This window comes from Panulirus ornatus, chromosome 14 (assembly GCF_036320965.1).
Source record: "Panulirus ornatus isolate Po-2019 chromosome 14, ASM3632096v1, whole genome shotgun sequence".
Lineage (NCBI taxonomy): Eukaryota > Metazoa > Arthropoda > Malacostraca > Decapoda > Palinuridae > Panulirus > Panulirus ornatus.
Window position 1 is genome coordinate 48,674,482 of NC_092237.1, and position 7,919 is coordinate 48,682,400.

The 7,919-nt window shown below is 36.0% G+C and overlaps 1 protein-coding gene across 4 annotated transcripts in view; it reads right to left on the bottom strand.

The window, feature by feature from the left end:
- Positions 1-6,832, bottom strand: part of Pmvk (Phosphomevalonate kinase) — a 28,849-nt gene extending 22,017 nt beyond the window's left edge. Inside the window, exon 1 of one of the 4 annotated variants that reach the window (XM_071669838.1) lies at positions 6,781-6,832. The gene's annotated coding sequence lies outside the window, so the exon portion shown is untranslated. The other 3 variants (XM_071669836.1, XM_071669839.1, XM_071669835.1) reach the window with 3 other exon arrangements.
- Between the last annotated feature and the right edge of the window lie 1,087 nt (positions 6,833-7,919).

Here is a 7,919-nt window from a genome sequence, read left to right on the forward strand (position 1 = left end):
TGAAGTATGTTGAATGACTGTGAAAAACCTCAGTTAAACACCTTAACATACAAGATTTATATTAATTTTCAGTATTCTAGTTGAAATATACCAATTACACCCATGACTAAGCATCATGCAGTGTGCCACATGCTGACAACCCAGTATGTGATCCTTGGCAGCAAATGATAATATAATAGTGGTAACCTTTGTTTCTATTACTGTATTATCTCTGCTACAAGGGAAGATTACGTGAAGCTTTTAAAAACTCTGTTAATTTTTACTGTATTACTGTCACAGTAACCCCATATTTTCCCATAGTTGATTTTTCTCAAACATGTTCACTATTTCTCATGTGAGTGACATTACATCAGTAATTGATGAATGAGCCATACTGTTTCCTATGCGTGTGACTTTGCATCAGTAATGGATGAATGAGCCCTGGCTCCTTCTGTCTCCTCTTTTGGAAAGCAAAACAGGATGGGATTTCATATCACCCACTCCCACCCTCTTTGTGAATAACTTGTAAAGCCATTGGGGGTGTTCACCCCAACTGCTCAGGGTGGGCCCAGTCTGCTGGAATGAGTTGTTGGTAGACCAAGCTGTGGAAAGCCACAGCCCTCAGGCCTATATATCCCCGCAGCCTGGCTGTGGTGGCTATGTTCCTTTTTTTATTTCTTAGGTGCCCCTATACAGGAATTGTAGCAAATTCAGGTTGCAAGGTGAAATTCAGTGAGGTTTTCTTAGGTTTGGTTGACTTTTGCAGGTGTTGCCCACTACAACAAGTGTACATAGCACCCATAGATGTGTTCCTAATATACAGGTTACATCTTGGGTGCTCCTATACTGGAATTGTAACAAATTTAGGTTGCAAGGGGAAATTTGGAAAGATTTTCTTAAGTTTTGTTGAGTGAAGCATATGTTGCTCAATACAACATGCAGGAAATGCATGGGCAATATTCTCTCTTCCTGATCTCCAATTCAATTGAATACTTAGATTTTTGCTTTGTAACTGCTACTGTATCCCTTAAAAACTACACTAGAATTACAGAACAATGTCAGCCAATATCCATAGATTATAGTAGTGTGGAGTTTAACTGGCCTTAAGTATGAAAATAATTAATGAGCAGCTATGGCTGTGATGGTCAAGAAAATATGGAGCAAAACCAAGTGAACCTACTAGAAATCAACAGGATATGAAAAATTCACAACACTTCTCTTAAGGATTAATATTTACCATAATTTTCAATACTGTAATTGAAATGTAAAGTTATAACTTTGTTGTCATCTTCCATCTTCATTATTGGGTATGCGTAAGAGATGGAAGTTAACACTCAGTAAACATAATCTGGGAGTGAACCTCCCAACAACTGAATGCAAACCCATTATTTTTTAATGTAACTCTGGCACTGGGATAAGGACAATGCCAACTCTCAAGTCCTTGATACACACAATCTTGATGCTTATTTCCTGCTAAATAATAATCATACTAAGGCCTTCTTTTTCATCCTCCCATCCTGAGTTTATATTTGCATATTCAAATAACACTGAAAATGAAAATAGGGTATATATAGGATAAACTTTTGGATTTGGAAGCATCCTATATGACTAGACTTAATTAGAGTAGAAGTGGCTTCAACAAGGTGAACATTTTTCATTGGACAATAATATTTGATAGTGGAGAGGGCTATGATGAGTGGGGTACAGTAAATATGGAGTAAAAGTTTGTAAAACATCTCTTGAAATAAATAGAACTCTTGATAACCACATCTGACTTCCAAGCAGCCAGAATATACCGTACTTTTAATATTATTTGAATAGTATATGAATGTTTTAGTGTAATTTGCTTTCAGTTGGTGGAAGTTTATTTCATTACTGTATTTGCTACGTTTGCTGTGTCTTCCTTCCCCTGCCTGTAACAAATACAGAAGAAGGAAGATGACAATGTTGTTGGTATATCTCATATAAATTAAGAATTGAGATAATACGTAGCTCATACATGAAGTTAGGTAAGATTTTTGGTATATAACTGATTTATGGGGATGATATTTCAGTTTAGCTCTTTGTTGCTATTTGCTTTGGATATTGAGTGATCTGTAATGCTACTTTAATACCTAGCTCATACATGAAGTTAAGTAAGATTTTTGGTATATCACTGATGTACTTGGATAATATTTCAGTTTTGCTCTTTGTTGCTATTAGCTTTGGATATTGAGTGATCTGTAATGTAACTTTAATAATGATAATAATAATAATAATAATAATTTATTATTATTAATTTTATTATTATTATTATGTAATCACAGGACCCCTCCTCCATGGGTTGCTGCAGCTTCACTTCTGTTTTGTATTTGGATTGCCAGAAAGCATTTGACATTGTGCTACATGGGAGGCTGATTCATAAAATGTATCTCCTACCAGGAATAAGGTCCTTCAATGAACAGATTATTTCACTGACAGGGAACAAAGGACGTATGTAAAGATGATTGTTCTCCAAATAGGCTCAGATGACGAGTGGTGTGCCACAGGATTCTGTTTTAGGACCATTACTCTTCTTGACTTGTGTAAATAACTTGCTTGAAGGTATGACCTCCTACCAAACTTGTTTGCAGATGATGCAAAAATCATGACAGAAGTGGGAAGTAAGAAAGATTGCATTAACTTACAAGGGGACCTACATAGACTCCACAGTTAGTCTGACACAAGGTTATTGAAATTCAACTCATGCAAATATAAAGTAATAAGGATGGGAGAATGAAAGAGGCCTTAGTATGATTTTTATCTAGCAGGAAATAAGCAGCAGGACTGTGTGTGTCAAGGACTTGAGAGTCGTCATTGTCCCTATCCCAGTGCCAGAGTTGCATTAAGAAAATGACTATGGAGACAAACTATGTGCTTACAGATATTAGAATACCATTCAAGTATATGGATAAGGAAATATTTAGCAAGCTGCTCATGTACTACATAAGGCCAGAACTAGAATATTGCTTCTAAAAAAGTTAACAGAGAAGGTCTAGATGGCACCAGAATTGGGAGCTGAGTTACAGTAGTTTTAAATTTGTCCTGGCTTGGAAGAGAGGGGTGAGGAGTGATCTGATCACAACTTATAGGCTTTCAAAACAAAATGATGGTGTAAACAGTGAACACTTCTGAGAGAGAGGTAGGTATAGAGCAACAAGAGGATATTACATGAAATTAAGTCAGCAACCTCTTAAAAATTTTAAGATGTAAAGAAGTACTTCATTTTAGTATAAGAGTAATGGATGAATGGAATAAGATGACAGAGAGAACATGGCCAAAGCAGACAGCATACATTAATATAAGAAGCTTTAGGATAGTAGAGAATGTTGAAGACATGGGTCCCCATGAATATAGAACTCCCTCCTATTACAGACATTGTGTAATTATGAATAGGTAATTACTATAATCAGAAGTAGTGAAAGGATAAACTAGTTTCATGTGAGAGGGACTTTGATAAAGTTGTATAATGATATGCAGCATAGCCAAAGTTTACTTTTCACTCATGTCATGACCACAAGCAGGTGGAATTTGGTAACGCTTACCAGTGGAGTGTGCTGAGAATGTAAGAACAGATGGAGGCATGATTTGTAACATTATATTATTTTGAAATAAGACAAAACTGTAGTAGTGAGGGTTATGGTTCAATGTTTATTTTAGCTCTTCTTCATCATAATGTTTGCTTATTAAGTGATTATTATCAGCATTGATAATTTACTGTTTAGAGGACATAATAACAGTTGTAAAGCATGAATCTAAGGAAAATTAGTGAGGGTTATCTATATATGGATATGTGGGGTTAATTGTAGGTAAAAAACAGGCAAAGAACAGGTGAAGAGGATATGGAATGAATATATTGAAGGACTGCTGAATGTGTTTGATGATAGGGTGGCATGTATGGAATGTTTGGGATGTGGAGGTATGTGAAGTGAGAAAGTCGTGGCAGACGGTTTAGTGAAAAGACAAAAGTTGGTGAATGCCTTGTGTAAGGTGAAGTGTGGCAAAGCAGCTGCAGTGGATGGAATTGCAGTTGAAATTTTCAAAAATGGGATTAGTGAGCTGCTGACTGGTTCATTAGGATTTTCAGTGCATGTAAGGCTTAAAGCAAGGAGTTGAGGACTGGTAGAATGCCTATGTATTTCCACTTTATAAAGACAATGGGGAAAAGTGAATTGGAAAGGTACAAGTTTGTTGAGTGTACTTGGTAAGTTGTATGGGAGTGTTGTGATTAAGAGTGGCGTAGTATGCACAAAGTACCAAATTAAGGAGGAATAATGTGACCAGGAGTTGTAGAGGATGTGTGGATAAAATATGTATTTATTTTGAAGATTATGTGCAAGAAATATTTAGAGAAACAAATTTGGATGTGGAGAAATCATATAATAGGGTTGACAGAGATACTTTGTGGAAGCTCTTATGAATATATGGTGTGGGAGAGAAACTACAAGAAGCAGTGACTAGTTTTACCAAGAGAATTGTGTGTAAGAATGAGGATGGGACAGTGATTGGTTCCAGATAAAGGAAAGTCTGCAGCACGCGTGTGAGATGTCATTGTATGGGCTGTTTAACCTGTTTATGGATGGGGTGTTGAGGGAGGTGAATGTGAGGACCTTGGAGAAAGGGATGGGTCTGCAGTCTGTTGAAGGTGGGGTACTGAGAGGTGAATCAGTTCTATTTGCTGATGACACATCTCTGGTAGCAAATTGAGTGAGAAACAACAGATGTTGGTTTCCGAGTTTGGTAGAATCCGTGAAAGGAGAAAGTTGAAGAGAATAAAAATATTGAAGAGAATAAAAATAAGGTTATTAAGTAACAGGGAAGAAAGAGAGGTCAGTCTCAGTTTGAGTGTGAGTTTGAATGGGCAGAACCTGGAAGAAGGGGAGTGCTTTAGATACTTAACAGTGGATGGAACCACAGGAGCTCAAGTTATCCATTAGGAGGTTAGGTTCTGGGTCCCACGAGTTGAGTGTGGAAAAAGTCAAGGTCATGGCTCAATGATGAGTGTGTGGAAAGAAAGGTCACTGTATACGAGAGTAAAGATGGGTATGTTTGATTGTATGATAGTCCTAATGGCATTTTATGGATGCAAGGCATGGGCCTAAATGACAAAGTTTGGAAGAGAATGAATGTGTTGGAAATAAAATGTTTGAGGACAATGTGTGTTGTGTGAGAGTGGTTTGACAGTAAGAAGAGTATATATGAGAGTTGAAGAGGATGTGCTGAAATGGTTTAGACATAGAGGAAATGCTGACTAAGAGGGTGTACACATTGAAAGTGAAGGGAACAATGAGAAGGGCGAAACTGTGGAGGAAGTGTAAGGCTGGAATGAAAGATGCTTGGAGTAATCATTGCCTGATCATGCTAGAGGATAAAGCATGCAAGGGATAAAGCACATTGGAGCGATGTGGTATGCAGGGGCACCATGCTTTCAGTGGGTTGAAGCGTGGCATGGGAAGTAGTCGGGAAACCATAAAAGGTTTATGGGGCTTGGCTGTACTTAGGGTTGAATTATATATGATGGTAGATGTAAGCAATGAGGCTGTTCTTCATCTGTTCTTAGTGCTACCTCATTTTTTCAGGAAATAGAGAACAAGTATGAAAGAAAGAACGTAAACCACTTGTTCAAAAATTCAACCTTATCTTATTTAGTAGCCAAAATGATAGTTGAACTATACAAACATCAAACTTGTCTTCAGCTGGGATTACATGGTCATTCGCTGTGTTGTCTGTTTCTTGACATTTGGTCGTTTGGTGCCAATTGTACAGTACTGTCATGGGTGTGCCTTACATTTCCATTGAGAATACTGAATGAATTTAGAGGCAAATCTTAACTGCTAGTGAGGTAAAGTAAGGTTTTCATAGGTTCTGTTGATTTCTAAGTGTATTGCACACTTATATATATATATAAATAAACCCCCACTTTTGCTTGAAATGGCTTGGACATATGGAAAGAATGAGTGAAAGTTTCCAAAGGTAATATATATATATATATATATATATATATATATATATATATATATATATATATATATATATATATATGTATCAGAAGTTAGGGGTTAAGGGGAAGATTAAATTGGAAATGGAAGGATTGAGATTTTCAGTGCATAGGGCCTTAACATGTAGAAATGTGAAAGGCATGCATGTCTCCATTTTAGTGTGTGGTAGGCTGATGTCTTCTCATATAAGTATATGAGGGTTGGGTGTCCTGGGAGGTCAAGATGATTCTGCGTTTCCTGTTTGTTCCGTAAATTCTTGAGATTTCCGTTGTGGGCCCTGTTAAAGGAGAGAGCTTCCCCACGGGGAAAAAAAGCTAGTTTTCACTCGAATTAATCCTTAGGTTAGGTTTTTATATGTACACCACAGCCTCACCAAGTCGCAAACAAGATAAGTTGTAAAAAGAAGTCTAGGCTATTGCTCAGTCTTTAAGTTTTCCATAACCTTACCTTCAACCTTACAATTCGAGCTTGTGTAGGGGTGGTACGACAAACCCCGAAATACGCTGAAGTTGGCCGAAATGTATCAAAATGATATGGTATTCGTCATTCAAGCATCCCATGTTGTGTTCGCATGAGGTGGTAGAACAATGTTTCATTGAAAAATAATCGTAGCCAAAGAAAAGTAAATTTCGCGTAAGCTATCTCACCCTTGATCGGTGTCCCCAAACACGACTCTTCTTAAATAGCGAAATTAAAAAAAACGATGAATTTCTGTTCCTTAGGAGACGAAAGAAGTTTGAAATTTAATAAAAGAACCATGAAACAAGTGAAAAGCCTTACTTACCCTGGGAGAGAGAGAAAAAAAAAAACCCGTGAGAGAGTAGGCGCTTCTTGGTAAGGTAGCGGGAAGCGCTAGAAATGGCCAGGTGTTGCCGGCCATGTCTTCTGGGGTGATGGCGTCATGTTCAATGTAGTATTTTAGTGCACATGCTAATAATTAGTAGAAAGGATATGGTTCAGCCTATTGCAAATATATATATATATATATATATATATATATATATATATATATATATATATATATATATTACATCTGATTATGTAGCTTCATGATATTTGTGACATGTATTCTGCTGTTTATTTATTGCTCTCGGCCCATTTCTCTTGTTATTATTCATAATTGATTGGAGACAGTGATTGTGTGGTTTGATCTGTTGTACTGATATATGTATATAAAAATAGGATGACTTAACTAGTGAAATGGTATATGACTCCCTAAGCTCATTGATTGTATGTTCGATTGTTTTATCCATGTTTATTAAGCTTGTCAATAATATATATATATATATATATATATATATATATATATATATATATATATATATATATATATATATATATATATATATATATATGTGTGTGTGTGTGTGTGTCAAATCAGCGAATTCTTTCTCATCTCCAGTGATGGAAGTAATACATTTGTTTTTTATTCTGTATCTAGTGTGTATTTTGCTTGGCAGTCATACTTTAAAATGGAAAAGTATTCTTGTGAACATTTCATGACATCATAAACTATCCTTTGCACTGAACAAAGGTTCAGAACGTATTGAAAAATGTCTCCTTTACGAGCTAAAATTACAAGTACACCGTTATTTTTTCTTTTCTAATAATAGACGGGATCTTGTGAAGAGCTAAATCAGTAGAATAATAATGAAAACAGTCCTTTCATCCTGACACAGTCAACATTATGGTGATGGTGGTTTATGTGTAAGGACGGCGTAGGGCATGGAAGAAACGTCTGGGATCCTTTAATATTAATTCAAAGCCAGTTAAACTTGGCCTGTAAAGGTAGAGCTGTACTTCAGTATTTAGCTAAGTAAATAAAGGTGTATAATTCCTCCTCCTAGTTTGATATATATATATATATATATATATATATATATATATATATATATATATATATATATATATATATATATTTCT